General features: G+C 46.0%; 1 protein-coding gene across 1 annotated transcript in view; it reads left to right on the forward strand.

The window, feature by feature from the left end:
- Positions 1-1255: 1255 nt before the first annotated feature.
- LOC106561431 (uncharacterized) overlaps positions 1256-16593 on the forward strand; it is a 112476-nt gene continuing 97138 nt past the window's right edge. The window contains exon 1 of the mRNA XM_014125398.3: positions 1256-1524. The gene's annotated coding sequence lies outside the window, so the exon portion shown is untranslated. The remainder of the gene's footprint in view (positions 1525-16593) is intronic.

Below are 16593 nucleotides of genomic sequence, written 5' to 3' on the forward strand. Positions count from 1 at the left end.
CCTGCCTGGCTGCCTGGTTGGGTTGAGTGTGGTGGCGTTGGGGGCAGGGCTACCCAACTGCCTTGCCTGCCTGGCTGCCTGGTTGGGTTGAGTGTGGTGGCGTTGGGGGCAGGGCTACCTAACTGCCTTGCCTGCCTGGCTGCCTGGTTGGGTTGAGTGTGGTGGCGTTGGGGGCAAGGCTACCCAACTGTCTTGCCTGCTTGGCTGCCTGGTTGGGTTGAGTGTGGTGGCATTGGGGGCAAGGCTACCCAACTGTCTTGCCTGCTTGACTGCCTGGTTGCGTTGAGTGCAGTCAGTGTGCCCATCCCCTCTCATAATTACAGTCCTTTAAGGCCCATTTTCCCGTCTGATGGGGAGAGCATTCACTTTGGCACGAGAAGAAAAAGAAGGGGAGCGAAGGAGGAAGGGAAGGGAAAGGAGAGGAGAGGAGACAAAAAGGCAGAACGGCGGGCCGAAGGCTGACAGATGTAAAGTGTCGTCCTCATTTTTGTTTTTCTTTTAATTAAAGAATGAAAGAAGAGTGAGAGAGGAGTTGGTGACACACACAGTCATTCCTCCGGTTCTAGAGAGAGCCAAGCAGTCTGTTTGATCTGATGTTTCCTACAGCAAACCCTAATTAGAACCTCCGACAGCCCCCTGATTAAAAGCATTTTTTTCTTTCTCCTTTCTTCCTCTTTACTTTTCTTCTTCCCCCTGTCTATTTTTCTCCAAGACTGTCATAGCAGTCTTCCTCCTCCCTTTCTCTCTCGTTTCTCTTTTTCTCTTTTTCTCCTACTCCCTCTCCTCTACCAACCCTTCTCACCCACTTTCTCTCTTCTATTCCCTTCTCTCTCTCTATCTCTCCTTACTTCTCCTTCCTCCTTTTTTCCCTTCATCCTCTCAATCATTCTTACTTTCTACCCCATCTTACTCTCTTTCTCCTTGTTTCTAATCTTCCACCCTCTTTCTCCTTTTCGGTAGCCTTTTTCCCTCTCTTTACCTCTCTCACACACTTTCTCTCATATTTTCTCTATCTCGCAATTTCTGTCTTGTACTTTTCTCTCTCCCTCCCAATCGACCTTCTCTCTGCACTGCACTGCTCTGGCAGGAGAGTGGGACGGCAGGTTTTCTTTGGCAGTCTGATCCCCTTCTCTTGGCTGGGACAGGCCCTGGAGTGTGCTACTGGCGGGGAGTGTGGAGGAGACGGAGGGAGGAGGGTAATGGAAGGAGGGAGGGAGGGAGGAGGCGTGGTCTGCAGCTGGTAATGAAGACTTCTCTTTTCATCCTCAGAAGGCAGTCTGTGTGGACGGGCCCGGGGGCTGCACGGCTCCAGTGCTCTCTCTGTCTCTAACGTGTGCTGAGTGCTGCTCCACTCCGCTGTGTGCTCCACTCCGCTGTGTGCTCCACTACGCTCTGCGCTGCCGCCTGTGTGACTGTGTCTGCCTGCGCTCCGCTGAGGAAGACAGAGAGAAAGAAAGAGAGAAACTACTACTACTACAGATATGAGGCTTTCCCCAGCATTGGCTGTACTGTACTGCTCCTGAGGTAAGAGTTTAGACTACTACTGCTGCTGTGGATGTGTTAGTGTGCGTGTCTGGTCTGTACCAGTGGGGTCTACAGTATACGTCTGTCTGTCTGGATGTCTGTCTGTCTAGGTGTGTGTGAGGGGGTGTGGAGGGCAACCCTCTTCATCCATCCTCCCACCTCAAACTCACAAGTTCACACGCATACACACATGCATACACACATGCGCATACACACACACACACACACACACACACACACACACACACACACACACACACACACACACACACACACACACACACACACACACACATTGACACACATACACACTCTCTCACAGATATTTTTCCATGATGTACGCTTCTTCTTTTTCAATTTTTGACAGTTTGGTGATGCTGAGATTGTCTCTTTTAAAAAGGACTCTAAGTAATGAGCATTCTCTACCAGATAACACTTTGCATTAGAAAGATTGTAATCACTGCATGTGTGTGCCCAATACATAGTTTTGGTGGGTGTTTGTGTGTGTGTGTGTGTGTGTGTGTGTGTGTGTGTGTGTGTGTGTGTGTGTGTGTGTGTGTGTGTGTGTGTGTGTGTGTGTGTGTGTGTGTGTGTGTGTGTGTGTGTGTGTGTGTGTGTGTGTGTGTGTGTGTGTGTGTGTGTGTTTACACAAGTGTTTATGTGTGAATGCAAGTTGAGTCATTCCTGTTAAAGGTTTATCTTAAGAGTGATGGAATGTCTAAGGTGTTCAGTAAAGTATGTCAAATGGGGTAACTAATCTAAGTGCTAGGCTGAGTTGGGCTGGGCTACTAGGCTGGACTAGACTGGGTTCGACTAGACTGGGCTAGACTGGGCTGGACTAGAATGGGCTGGACTGGGCTGGGTTGGGGTGGACTGGGCTGGGTTGGACTTTTTTCAGGTTTGATTAACCTCTAGGGGACACAAGATATCAATCCCGTTAGCGGGATTCTTTGACAACATCCGGCGAAATGTAACATTAAACATTCTTGAAAATACAAGTGTCTTACACCATTCAAAAGATTAGAATCTTGGTAATCAAACTCCGTGGTCTGATTTAAAATAGCTAATACAGAGAAAAAATGGCATGCTTTTCTTTGAGAAGAGCGATCAACAACAACAAACTTTTTCCGCCATGACAGGTATGACACATTCACATCCAACGGTAAAAATATGACTTACATTCTGATATCTTGCTCTTATTTCTCATCCTGGGGGTCCCAGTGATCAAATGAAGTGCCGTTTTCTTTGATAAAATCCATTTTTATAGCCTAACACGAAACATTTTGTAAACCGCTTGTGTCGTGAATTCCGTGTCTATCAACTTTTGACGAAGCATTCGATGTAATTACACACACTAAACATACGTTTATATAGTCACGGTTGGTTTCATTGCAATCCTCTGGATGTTTGTAACACAGCCAAACTTAATGGTTCTTTTTGTGGGGCATATTGACCGAAAGGAACTGATTTGAATACAACGAGCAATAACATCATTGCGCACCAATAATATTAGCGATGTTTCGTTGATTGACTGTATTTCTGTCCAATGGTCACTGATCTTCTTGAAATCTAGCTTGGTAGATAGCCAATGAGCTGAGGTAAACGCCAGTATGTGATGGTTATAGGTTGGAACACCAGCCCTTGTCAGTAAACGCACGCGAAATGAACTTCATTCGCCATTGAAGATCAGACTTGTTGAAGGCACACGCCATTACGCACAGTTGTATTTTGTGAAGAGTAGTTTCAGGGATTGTATAGAAAAGATTATGGCGAATAAATCTGGAAAAGAGAAGTCGAAGGCTAAGTATACAAATTTGCAAACCATTTTAGAAGAAATAGATAGGGAGAGTGAGACAGAATATTTACTTGACGATGAATCTTTGAGTGACCATAGCTTTGATTCGGAGGCTGAGGAAATGTTTCTGCATGGAGAGGACATTCTTCTGGACTGATAGGTGCTAATGCTGTTGTTTGAAATATAAATAATTTGATATTTTTTGGCAAAATATATTTTTTGGTGGAATTTATAGAAATATAATCAGTAATGAAATGTGATGAAATGTGTAACACACTATGTATTGCCAAAGTACACATTGGCAATACATAGTGTGTGTATGACCCATAACCTGTGTGTTTGTTTGGGTGGATGTGTGTATGTATGTATTCAATTTTTTATAAAAATGGAATGGAGTAGAACAGCAAACACACACATGGCCACTGTTGGGGGGAGGGCAGGCAGGCCCACAACAATGGCCGTAGTTGAATGGAACAGCACTTCACCATAGTGACTGTGACATAGTGACTCTGCTGTATATAATACATATCTGTTTATTTTACGTGATGATACAAGGCTCAGACATAACAAATATTTTTTGACCAATATTTTTTGCACTTTAAAAAAAAAAATGTGTTTGTTGGAATTGCATTTTGTTACTTTGTATATAGTTATTTGCACTAAAAATGTACCTTTTTTTTGTACATATTTTTTTACCAATATTTTTTGCACTTTTTTATAAAAAAAAATGTGTTTGTTGGAATTGCATTTGTTACTTTTTTATATAGTTATTTGCACAAAAAATGTGCCTTTTTTTGACCAATATTTTCTGACAAATATTTTTGGCACTTTTTTAGAAAAAAAATGTGTTTGTTGAAAATGCATTTTGTTATGTTTTTATATAGTTATTTGCATAAAAATGTATAAAAAATTGAAAAAACTGCTACATTTTTATAAAACTTGTTTTTTTTGTGTTAGAATTGCATATTGTTATGTTGTATATAGTTATTGGCATACAAATGTATCACTTCACCAATTCGGTCACTTGGATACATTTGGGCAACTTGTGTGGGACACCTGGGTGACTTCATGCTAAATGTCATGTAGCTCACTCATTCCTGAAGTTATCAGTCTGAAACTTTGCACAACTACAGTTGCCCTCTTGTGTTCTCCAACTAAATTGTCCCCAGCATCCTATCTGACTGTTTGGCATTTGTTGTACATTGAAAGATGATGCTACAACAATCACAAAACAGAAAACGTATGCTCTTTCTTTCTCTTTTCTTCTACCAGATCTATTGTGTTATATTCTCCTACATTCAAATGAACATTGCCACAAACTTCAGAATGTTTCCATTCAAATGATACCAAGAATATGCATATTCTTGCTTCTGGGCCTGAGCTACAGGCAGTTAGATTAGGGTATGTCTTCAGGCGGAAATTGAGAAGAAGGGGGGGGTAGCCTCAAGAGTTAACTGGTGTGTTATCTTGGCTGGACTTTACTATGCGTCTTATGTCTTCTGACTTACTGTAAACGTCTGACCTGGACTAGTCTAAACTGTGCTTTGCTGTGTTTAGCTGAGCTGGACTAATCTGGGATGGGCCGGGTCATGCCCTCTCCCTCTCCCTTATGTGTGAGTAGGAGGACAAGAGAGAGAGAGACTATGTGTATGTGTCTGTGAAAGAGACAGTGAAAGGTGAAAGAGGCAGTGAAAGGTGAAAGAGACAGTGAAAGGTGAAAGAGACAGTGAAAGGTGAAAGAGACAGTGAAAGGTGAATGAGACAGTGACAGGTGAATGAGACAGTGACAGGTGAAAGAGACAGTGAAAGGTGAATGAGACAGTGACAGGTGAATGAGACAGTGAAAGGTGAAAGAGACAGTGAAAGGTGAATGAGACAGTGACAGGTGAATGAGACAGTGACAGGTGAAAGAGGGGTGAAAGGTGAAAGAGACAGTGAAAGGTGAAAGGTGAAAGAGGCAGTGAAAGGTGAAAGAGACGGTGAAAGGTGAAAGGTGTCAGTGTGTTTATTTGCTCTGCTGGTTGCTCTGCTGTGGGGCAGGCCGATCCTCTGGGCTGTTTAGAGCTCATCTCTGTAAATAAGACGGAGAGAGAGAGAGAGACTGAGAGAGAGACAGAGTGGAGTGGGACAGGACAGGATACAGCCTGCATGCGCTCCTCATCTGCAGCCCAGTGACAGCAGCTTTGATGTGAGTCCTACTGGATCTCTCCCTCTCCCGGCCGGCACCACCAGATCTGGCCCTGGCCCGCCACTTCACCCCGCCTGCTTTCATCCACATTCCCAGGGAAATCCGTCCATCTGCACTCGTTCACCTCCCCCTCTTCTAGGCCCGCCATCCCCCATTTCTCAGTTCCAGTGCACCCTGAGACCCTGCAGTGAAGCCTTCACCCCCTATCATCACAGACTCTTATGTGTGTCACAAAAGGCACCCTATTTCTTATTTAGTGCCCAATGTGCTTTGGTCAAAAGTAGGGTGCCATTTGGGATGCCTCCCTATTCTCATATGGCTCTTATTTTATTGTCTCCTTTCAATTGTCTGGTCTGGTCTGATCCTACTGCTCCTACTGCTCCTACTGCTACTACTGCTACTACTGCTCCTACTGCTCCTACTGCTACTACTGCTACTACTGCTCCTACAGCTCCTACTGCTACTACTGATCCTACTGCTACTACTGCTACTACTGATCCTACTGCTACTACTGCTCCTACTGCTGCTACTGCTATTACTGCTGCTACTGCTACTACTGCTCCTACTGCTACTACTGCTCCTACTGCTACTACTGCTACTACAGCCTCTACTGCTACCACTGCTCCTAATGCTAATACTGCTACTACTGATCCTACTGATCCAACTGCAACTACTGATCCAACTGATACTACTGATCATACTGTAACTACTGATCCTACTGATCCAACTGATACTACTGATCATACTGCAACTACTGCTTCTACTGCTACTACTGCTTCTACTTTTAATACTGATCCTAACTTCTTCTACCTCTACTACTGATCCTACTGATCCTACTGAACCTACTTCCCCTACTGCTCCTACTGAACTCCTACTACTTCTCCTACTGCTACTACTTCTCCTACTTCTCCTACTGCAACTACTTCTCCTACTGCAACTACTGATCCTATTGTTCCTACTGCAACTACTTATCCTACTGCTACTACTGATCCTACTGATGCTACTGCTCCGACTGATCCTACTGCAACTACTGCTCCTACTGCTACTACTGGTACTACTGATCATACTTCTACTACTGCTTTTACATTTACATTTACATTTAAGTCATTTAGCAGACGCTCTTATCCAGAGCGACTTACAAATTGGTGCATTCACCTTATAATATCCAGTTTACTGAGGCTACTGCTAATATTGCTACTACTGATCCTACTTCTACAACTGATTCCACTTCTACTACTTCTACTACTGCTTTTACTGATCCTACTTCTACTACTGATCCTACTGCTACTACTGATCCGACTGCTACTGCTGCTTCTACTGTTCCTACTGCAACTACTGATCCTATTGATACTACTTATGCTACTTATACTACTGCTCCTACTGATCCAACCCTAACTACCTCTCCTACCTCTACTACTTATCCTACTTCTACTACTGCTCCTACTCCTTCTACTGCTACTACTTTTCCTACTGCTCCTACTGCAACTAGTTATCCTACTGCTACTACTGCTCCTAATGCTGCTACTGCTACTGCTGCAACTCTGCTCCTACTGCTATTACTGCTACTACGGCTCCTAATGCTACTACTGCTACTACTGCTCCTAATGCTACTACTGCTTCTACTGCTACTACTGCCTGTACTGCTACTACTGCTACTACTGCCTCTACTGCTACTACTGGTCCTAATGCTACTACTGCTCTGCCTGCTACTACAGCTCTGCCTGCTACTACTGCTACAACTGCTTCTAATGTTCCTACTTCTCCTACTGCTCCTACAGCTCCTACTGCTCCTACAGCTCCTACTGCTACTACTGCTTCTACTGCTGCTACTGATCCTACTGCTACTACTGCTTCTACTGCTGCTACTGCTACTACTGCTTCTACTGCTGCTACTGCTACTACTGCTACTACTGATCCTACTGCTCCGCCTGCTACTACTGCTACTACTGCTTCTACTGCAACTACTGCTCCTACTGCAACTACTGCTCCTAATGCTACTACTGCTCCGCCTGCTACTACTGCTACTACTGATCCTACTGCTACTACTGCAACTACTGCAACTATTGCTACTACTGCTACTACCGCTGCTACTGATCCTACTGACACTACTGCTCCTAATGCTACTACTGATCCTACTGCTACTACTGCTACTACTGATCCTACTGCAACTACTGCTCCTACTGCTACTACTGCTGCTACTGATCCTACTGATCCTACTGTAACTTCTGCAACTACTGCTTCTACTGCTACTACTGTTACTACTGCTACTACTGCTCTGCCTGCTACTACTGCAACTACTGCTCCTACTGCTACTAATGTTGCTACTGATCCTACTGCTACTACTGCTTCTACTGCTTCTACTGCTCCTAATGCTACTACTGATCCTACTGCTACTACTGCTTCTACTGCTTCTACTGCTCCTAATGCTACTACTGCTACTACTGCTTCTACTGCAACTACTGTTACTACTGCTACTACTGCTCCGCCTGCTACTACTGCAACTACTGCTACTACTGCTACTAATGTTGCTACTGATCCTACTGCAACTACTGCTCCTAATGCTACTACTGATCCTACTGCTACTACTGCTTCTACTGCAACTACTGCTACTATTGCATCTACTGCTACTATTGCATCTACTGCTATTACTGCTCCTACTGCTACTACTGCTACTACTGATCCTACTGCTACTACTGATCCTACTGCAACTACTGCTACTATTGCATCTACTGCTACTATTGCATCTACTGCTATTACTGCTCCTACTGCTACTACTGCTACTACTGATCCTACTGCTCCTGCTGCTACTACTGCTACTACTGCTACTACTGATCCTATTGCTTCTACTGCTACTACTCCTCCTACTGCTTCTCTGCTCTGTGTCTGGTACTTCTGGGGGAGATGGGCCTTTCCGGAGCCTATCCCTCCCGGAAAAATCCTAAGTGACTTTCCATTCGTTTTCTGCCTCTGTCGGGCAATGAGAAGGATGGTTTCCCAAATGCTCTCCTGAATAGTGTATAGAAGCCTGGGCTAATTGAAAAAACATAAGCTTACGGTCTGGTCTGCCATGGAGGAGAGAAAGGAGACGGTCCTTGTGTCACTGGGAACTGTGAGAATGGACTTTCCAGAGCTGTCTTGAGAGGGGGAAGGGGAAAGAAATTGAAAAATACAGAGAGAGGATTATGAAAGACCAAGAAAAGAAGAGAGGAGAAAGAGGGAAAGGGAAAAATAAACAGAGAGAATAGAGTGAGATAGGGGGATACATAATGTAAATAGATTTAAAAGGAGAGTGAGAAAGCATCAACAGAAGAAAGACGTGATTCTTCAGTAGAATTCGTCAGTTATGGCATAGTGTATTTTGTTTCTGTAAGGAGTCTATAGTGTGCAACAGTAGCATGTATAAAGGGGGTTATAGGCCTGTAGGAGACTGGGATGACACACACACACACACACACACACACACACACACACACACACACACACACACACACACACACACACACACACACACACACACACACACACACACACACACACACACACACACACACACACACACACACACACACACACACACACACACACACACACTGACAGAAGAGAGACCATCATGGGATTGTTGGCTGGTCATTAGAGCACCACAAGGCACCAGTAAAAGCAACAGTAAAACACGCTTTACTGCAGTCCACCCGAACTCGCTGTCTGTGTCCTAGTCTTCCCTATAGGGAGTCTTTACAGGAGTTGAACACACTTTACTGCAATCCTCATCAACAGTGAGAGTGTCTGTACTGTAATCAGCCCACCTCTGGGTCTTTAGGGCACTTTATTCTGCTATACTGCACTCACTCTTCCACCATGGCGGTGTGCATGCCTGTCTGCCTGTGTGCCTGACAGTCTGTCTGCCTGTCTCTCTACCTCTCTTTCTCTACCTCTCTCTCACTTTCTGTCTTTCTCTCTCCTTCCATTCTCCCTATATCCCTCCCCCTTTCATCATTGTTTTCCTGCCTCTGTTTGCGGTGCAGTCTTGTTTGGTGGTGATTGAGAAACTGTCACAGGTTGCAGGTGCCACATTTGTCACACACATGTTTGCCAGTGGCTGCTGTTGTTGCCAGTGGCTGTTGGTTGTTGCCAGTGGCTGTTGGTTGTTGCCAGTGGCTGCTGTTGTTGCCAGTGGCTGCTGTTGTTGCCAGTGGCTGCTGTTGTTGCCAGTGGCTGTTGGTTGTTGCCAGTGGCTGCTGTTGTTGCCAGTGGCTGTTGGTTGTTGCCAGTGGCTGCTGTTGTTGCCAGTGGCTGTTGGTTGTTGCCAGTGGCTGTTGGTTGTTGCCAGTGGCTGTTGGTTGTTGCCAGTGGCTGCTGTTGTTGCCAGTGGCTGCTGTTGTTGCCAGTGGCTGCTGTTGTTGCCAGTGGCTGTTGGTTGTTGCCAGTGGCTGTTGGTTGTTGCCAGTGGCTGCTGTTGTTGCCAGTGGCTGCTGTTGTTGCCAGTGCCAGTGGCTGTTGGTTGTTGCCAGTGGCTGCTGTTGTTGCCAGTGGCTGTTGGTTGTTGCCAGTGGCTGCTGTTGTTGCCAGTGGCTGCTGTTGTTGCCAGTGGCTGTTGGTTGTTGCCAGTGGCTGCGGTTGTTGCCAGTGGCTGCTGTTGTTGCCAGTGGCTGCTGTTGTTGCCAGTGGCTGCTGTTGTTCCCAGTGGCTGTTGGTTGTTGCCAGTGGCTGCTGTTGTTGCCAGTGGCTGCTGTTGTTGCCAGTGGCTGTTGGTTGTTGCCAGTGGCTGCTGTTGTTGCCAGTGGCTGTTGGTTGTTGCCAGTGGCTGCGGTTGTTGCCAGTGGCTGTTGGTTGTTGCCAGTGGCTGCTGTTGTTGCCAGTGGCTGTTGGTTGTTGCCAGTGGCTGCTGTTGTTGCCAGTGGCTGTTGGTTGTTGCCAGTGGCTGCTGTTGTTGCCAGTGGCTGTTGGTTGTTGCCAGTGGCTGCTGTTGTTGCCAGTGGCTGCTGTTGTTGCCAGTGGCTGTTGGTTGTTGCCGAGGTCCACAGGGCTTACAGAGGAATGCATCTCCTGTTGACTTCCTCTCTGGGTGGTTGAGATCTCTGTTTGTTAGGGCTCTGTGAACCATGAAACCATGACCCCTAAGCCCCCATACTGCCTTTCCCTCTGCTAGTTAATGTTACATTACACTTCACCCTTGTAGGCCGGGTGCAGACACAAACACAGATTGACAGACAGGCACGCATGCGCACACACATATCTGTGTCTCACCAGTGACGACAAGAGCAGATTCACTCTCATGTAGCTGCAAGAGTAAACACACATACACACGCACACACACGCGCACACACGCGCACACGCGCACACACAAACACACACACACACACACACACACACACACACACACACACACACACCACCACTTGAAAAGGAAGGAAAGTTGAGTCCGTTACATATAGTTGACTTTTGTGACCGATGGTGATGTCATGGTTACGTCACAGGAATGGCATATTGTGAAATGATGTGTATTTCTAACTTAGCCTGATCGCAGATCTGTTTGTGCTGTCTTACGAACTCCTGAGGTCATTGTTAAGAGTTGGCAAGACAGCACAAACTATTTCTAACTGGCTTCAGTTAGATAAATGTGAAAATAGATGGGCTCTGGTAAAGGTTAGGCACTCAGTTTTATTGGGGATGGTATGTTCTTGATTAGGATGTGTTCAGTTCTGACTCACTGTGGTGTTACGCCCCAGATACTGCTTAGAATGGGAGATCTTCTGTGAATTATCTGCACCTCTGTTGTGTTTGGTGCTCACCACAACACTGTCCCTCAGCAACACAATCACTATTGTGCTGCTTACTCACAGAACAACTAATATACACACACACTGAACCACAGCTGGACTGAGCACACACACACACACAAATGCGGCGAAAGCACACATGCGTACTCATGCACGCATGTGTACACACACACACACACACACACACACACACACACACACACACACACACACACACACACACACACACACACACATACATACATACATACATACACACACACACACACACACACACACACACACACACATACACGCACACACGTACACAACCACACTCCCATACACACACACACACACACACACACACACACACACACACACACACACACACACACACACACACACACACACACACACACACACACACACACACACACACACACACACACGCATCCTTTCCTAGCTACGTTCAGCAGCAGGCAGCAGCAGGTCTGTAGATGATGTGTAATAAATAGGATTTGAAGGCTGAGGCTCTTGAAGCAAAACACAGAGTGAGAAAGAGGGGTAGAGTCCCTCAGGTTCCATCCTGTCAACTTGCTTTTCTCCTCCTCCCTCTCTCCTTCCCGCTCCTCCTCAAACAGGACACATTAAAAAAAATCCATCCTACTGTATGTCTCTGTGTCAGGTCACACCTTCCATGTGAAGGGCCTCTCCTCAGCTCCCCTGCAAATCACCCCCAGAACAGGCCTGGCTAGAGAGAGACTGCTGGGGCTGACTGGCTGTGTGTGTGTGTGTGTGTGTGTGTGTGTGTGTGTGTGTGTGTGTGTGTGTGTGTGTGTGTGTGTGTGTGTGTGTGTGTGTGTGTGTGTGTGTGTGTGTGTGTGTGTGTGTGTGTGTGTGTGTGTGTGTGTGTGTGTGTGTGTGTGTATGCACAAAGCTGTGTGTGTGGTTTATTTCTGTGTATTTGTGTTTGGTTTTTATCTCTCTCCCCAGCTCTCTCTCTCTCTCTCTGCTGATAGATTAGTTCCTTAGATCACCCATCATGTGTTTATTGGATGCTCTGTCCAGCAGGCAGATTATTGGCCTGCATATTTGCGTGGCTCTCAGAGTGCAGAGCCCAGCAGAGCTCTGATTACTTCTGACAGGGACAACAGGAGTTAAGACTGCCAAATAGAGGCCTTCTGAGAACCTCATCCATTATCAATTATCCGCCGAAATTGTTGCAACTCCTATTACTAGCCTGTTCAACCTCTCTTTCGTATCGTCTGAGATCCCCAAAGATTGGAAAGCTGCCACGGTCATCCCCCTCTTCAAAGGAGGAGACACTCTAGACCCAAACTGTTACAGACCTATATCTATCCAACCCTGCCTTTTTAAGGTCTTCGAAATAAAGTTAACAAACAGATCACCGACCATTTCGAATCCCACCGTACCTTCTCCGCTATGCAATCTGGTTTCCGAGCTGGTCATGGGTGCACCTCAGCCACGCTCAAGGTCCTAAACGATATCATCCGCCATCGATAAGAGACAGTACTGTGCAGCTGTATTCATCGAACTGGCCAAGGCTTTTGACTCTGTCAATCACCGCATTTTCATCGGCAGACTCAACAGCCTTGGTTTCTCAAATGACTGCCTCGCCTGGTTCACCAACTACTTCTCAGACAGAGTTCAGTGTGTCAAATCGGAGGGCCTGCTGTCCGGACCTCTGGCAGTCTCTATGGGGGTGTCACAGGGTTCAATCCTCGGGCAGACTCTTATCTCTGTATACATCAGTGATGTCGCTCTTGCTGCTGGTGATTCTCTGATCCACCTCTACGCTGACGACACCATTCTGTATACATCTGTCCCTTCTTTGGACACTGTGTTAACTAACCTCCAAACGAGCTTCTATGCCATACAACTCTCCTTCCGTGGCCTCCAACTGCTCTTAAATGCAAGTAAAACTAAATGCATGGTCTTCAACCGATCGCTGCCCACACCTGCCCCCTTAAGCATCTCCAATGTAAAATAAAATCTAGAATCAGCTTCCTATTTCACAACAAAGCATCCTTCACTCATGCTGCCAAACATACCCTCGTAAAACTGACCCTCCTACTGATCCTCGACTTCGGCGATGTCATTTACAAAATAGCCTCCAACACTCTACTCAGCAAATTGGATGCAGTCTATCACAGTGCCATCCGTTTTGTCACCAAAGCCCCATATACTACCCACCACTGCGACCAGTACTCTCTCGTTGGCTGGCCCTCGCGACATATTCGTCGCCAAACCCACTGGCTCCAGGTCATCTATAAGTCTTTGCTAGGTAAAGCCCTGCCTTATCTCTGCTCACTGGTCACCATAGCAGCACCCACCCGTAGCATGCGCTCCAGCAGGCATATTTCAGTGGTCACCCCCAAAGCCAATTCCTCCTTCGGCCGTCTTTCCTTCCAGTTCTCTGCTGCCAGTGACCGGAACGAACTGCAAAAATTACTGAAGCTGGAGACTCATATATCCCTCACTAGCTTTAAGCACCAGCTGTCAGAGCAGCTCACTGATCACTGCACCTGTACATAGTCCATCTGTAAATAGCCCATCCAATCTACCTCATCCCCATACTGTTATCTATTTTATTTATGTTTAATCTTTTGCACCCCAGTATCTACTTTCACATTTCATCTTCTGCACATCTATCACTCCAGTGTTTAATTGCTATATTGTAATTATTTTGCCACCATGGCCTATTTATTGCCTTACCTCCCTTATCCTACCTCATTGTATAGACTTTTTCTACTGTATTATTGACTGTATTCTGTTAATTCCATGTGTAACTCTGTGTTGTTGTTTGTGTTGCACTGCTTTGCTTTATCTTTGCCAGGTCGCAGTTGTAAATGAGAACTTGTTCTCAACTAGCTTACCTGGTTAAATAAAGGTGAAATAAAATGTTAAAAAAAGAAATCTCCTACAGGCACCAGTGGAGAGAGAGACAGAGAGAGTAAAAGAGTGAGGGAGAGAGAGAGAGGGAGCGCACGGGAGAAAGTGCGCGAGGGAGAAAGAGGGGGAGACTGGGGGGCTTCTGGATTGAGAGCTGGTGGATCACTCATAAAGCTCAGTCTGCATGGGACTGTGTGATCTATGTGTATGGCATACCACTGTGTGGCTGTGCTGGTGAGCTGAATGGTTTTGAAGTGAGGGTTATAGAAGACTTGTAGACTTAAGGGCTGATTGTAGACTATACTTAGACTGAGAGAAGACTAGTACTCTAGTCTCTGCATTCCTGCTCTTTCCCTTCTGTCTTTCCTTCTGCATTCCTGCTCTTTCCCTTCTGTCTTTCCTTCTGTTTCTCTCTCCTCCCAGAGGGTGTGTGTTGTGATGTAAGGGATGCAGTACTGTTGCAGAGGGTGTGTGTTGTGATGTAAGGGATGTAGTACTCTAGCAGTGACTGTTGTTTTGTAGTGGCATAAGGGCTGTAGTCTAGCAGTATGTTGGTTGTATATGTTACAGTGACGTGAGGGCTGTAGTGGCGTGCGGGCTGTAGTGGCGTGAGGGCTGTAGTGACGAGAGGGCTGTAGTGACGAGAGGGCTGTAGTGACGAGAGGGATGTAGTAACTTGAGGGCTGTAGTGATGTGAGGGCTGTAGTGACGTGAGGGCTGTAGTGGCGTGAGGGCTGTAGTGACGTGAGGGCTGTAGTAACGTGAGGGCTGTAGTGACGAGAGGGATGTAGTGACGAGAGGGCTGTAGTGATGTGAGGGCTGTAGTGATGTGAGGGCTGTAGTGACGTGAGGGCTGTAGTGGCGTGAGGGCTGTGGTGACATGAGGGCTGGGGTGACGTGAGGATAGTAATGATGTGATGGTTGTAGTGACTTGAGGGTAGTAGTACTTAAGCAGACTGTAGTACTCCAGTGGTATGTAGTTTACTGTGGTACTCCAGTGGTATGTAGTTTGTATATGTTGTAATGTTATAGTGAGGTGAGGGCTGTTGTATACACTGAGTGTACAACATTTTAGGAACACCTGCTCTTTCCATGACAGACTGACCAGGGGAATCCCTTATTGATGCCACATGTTAAATCCAGTCCAATCAGTGTAGATGAAGTGGAGGACACAGGTTAAAGAAGGATTTTTAAGCCTTGAGTCAATTGAGACATGGAGTGTGTGTGTGACATTCAGAAGGTGAATGGGCAAGACAAAATATTAAAGTGCCTTTGAACGGGGTATGGTAGTAGGTGCCAGGCACACCGGTTTGTGTCAAGAACTGCAAATCTGCAGTTTTTTTGCGCTCAACAGTTTGCAGTGTGTATGAAGAATGGTCCGCCACCCAAAGGACATCCAGACAACTTGACACAACTATGGGAAGCATTGGAGTCAACATGGGCCAACATCCCTGTGTAATGCTTTCGACACCTTGTAGAGTCCATGCCCCGACGTGAGGGCAAAAAGGGGTTTTGCAAAAGGAGGTGCAATTCAGTATATTGAGCTCCCTTCGTCTTTCCCTCTGCGTTCCTGCTCTTTCCCTTCTGTCTTTCCTTCTGCATTCCTGCTCTTTCCCTTCTGTCTTTCCCGCTGCATTCCTTCTCTTTCCCTTCTGTCTTTCCCGCTGCATTCCTGCTCTTTCCCTTCTGTCTTTCCCGCTGCATTCCTGCTCTTTCCCTTCTGTCTTTCCCGCTGCATTCCTGCTCTTTCCCTTATGTCTTTCCCTCATGTCTTTCCCTCTGCGTTCCTGCTCTTTCCCTTCTGTCTTTCCTTCTGCATTCCTGCTCTTTCCCTTCTGTCTTTCCCACTGCATTCCTGCTCTTTCCCTTCTGTCTTTCCCTCATGTCTTTCCCTCTGCGTTCCTGCTCTTTCCCTTATGTCTTTCCCTCTTTCTCTCTCCTCCCTCTCCCTCTGTCCTGCTTCTCGCTCCAGATGTGGCATTGTTTGGACGTATTTGTTTTCAACTGCGGCCAGCAGAAATGCAGTTCTGATGTCATACTCTATTTAAAGGGAAAGGCCATGTACTGTGTGGAAGACAGCTGAGAAGTTGTGGGTGATGTAGAGCTTTAAAGGTTATGTCTGCTGACGATTTGTCACGGACAGGCGACCACTAGTACTGAGGGATTAGTGCTTTTTGAGTTTGGTTTTTGATTTTGGTTTCGATAATTTTTTTAAACATTAAATGCATTATGAAATAGAGCTTTTTAATTAATGGAAATTCCTAAGTCAAAAATAGTGAGAATTCAATTGCCAAAACATTGAAAATATATTTTCTCTGTCAGGCCCACATTGGGTAGACATCAATAGAAAAATAGGAAATTACTATGAAATAATACATTATTTCAGTTGTGTATATCACTTAGTTTTCATTTGA

Source organism: Salmo salar, chromosome 10 (genome assembly GCF_965601325.2).
Source record: "Salmo salar chromosome 10, fSalSal1, whole genome shotgun sequence".
Taxonomy (NCBI): Eukaryota; Metazoa; Chordata; class Actinopteri; order Salmoniformes; family Salmonidae; genus Salmo; species Salmo salar.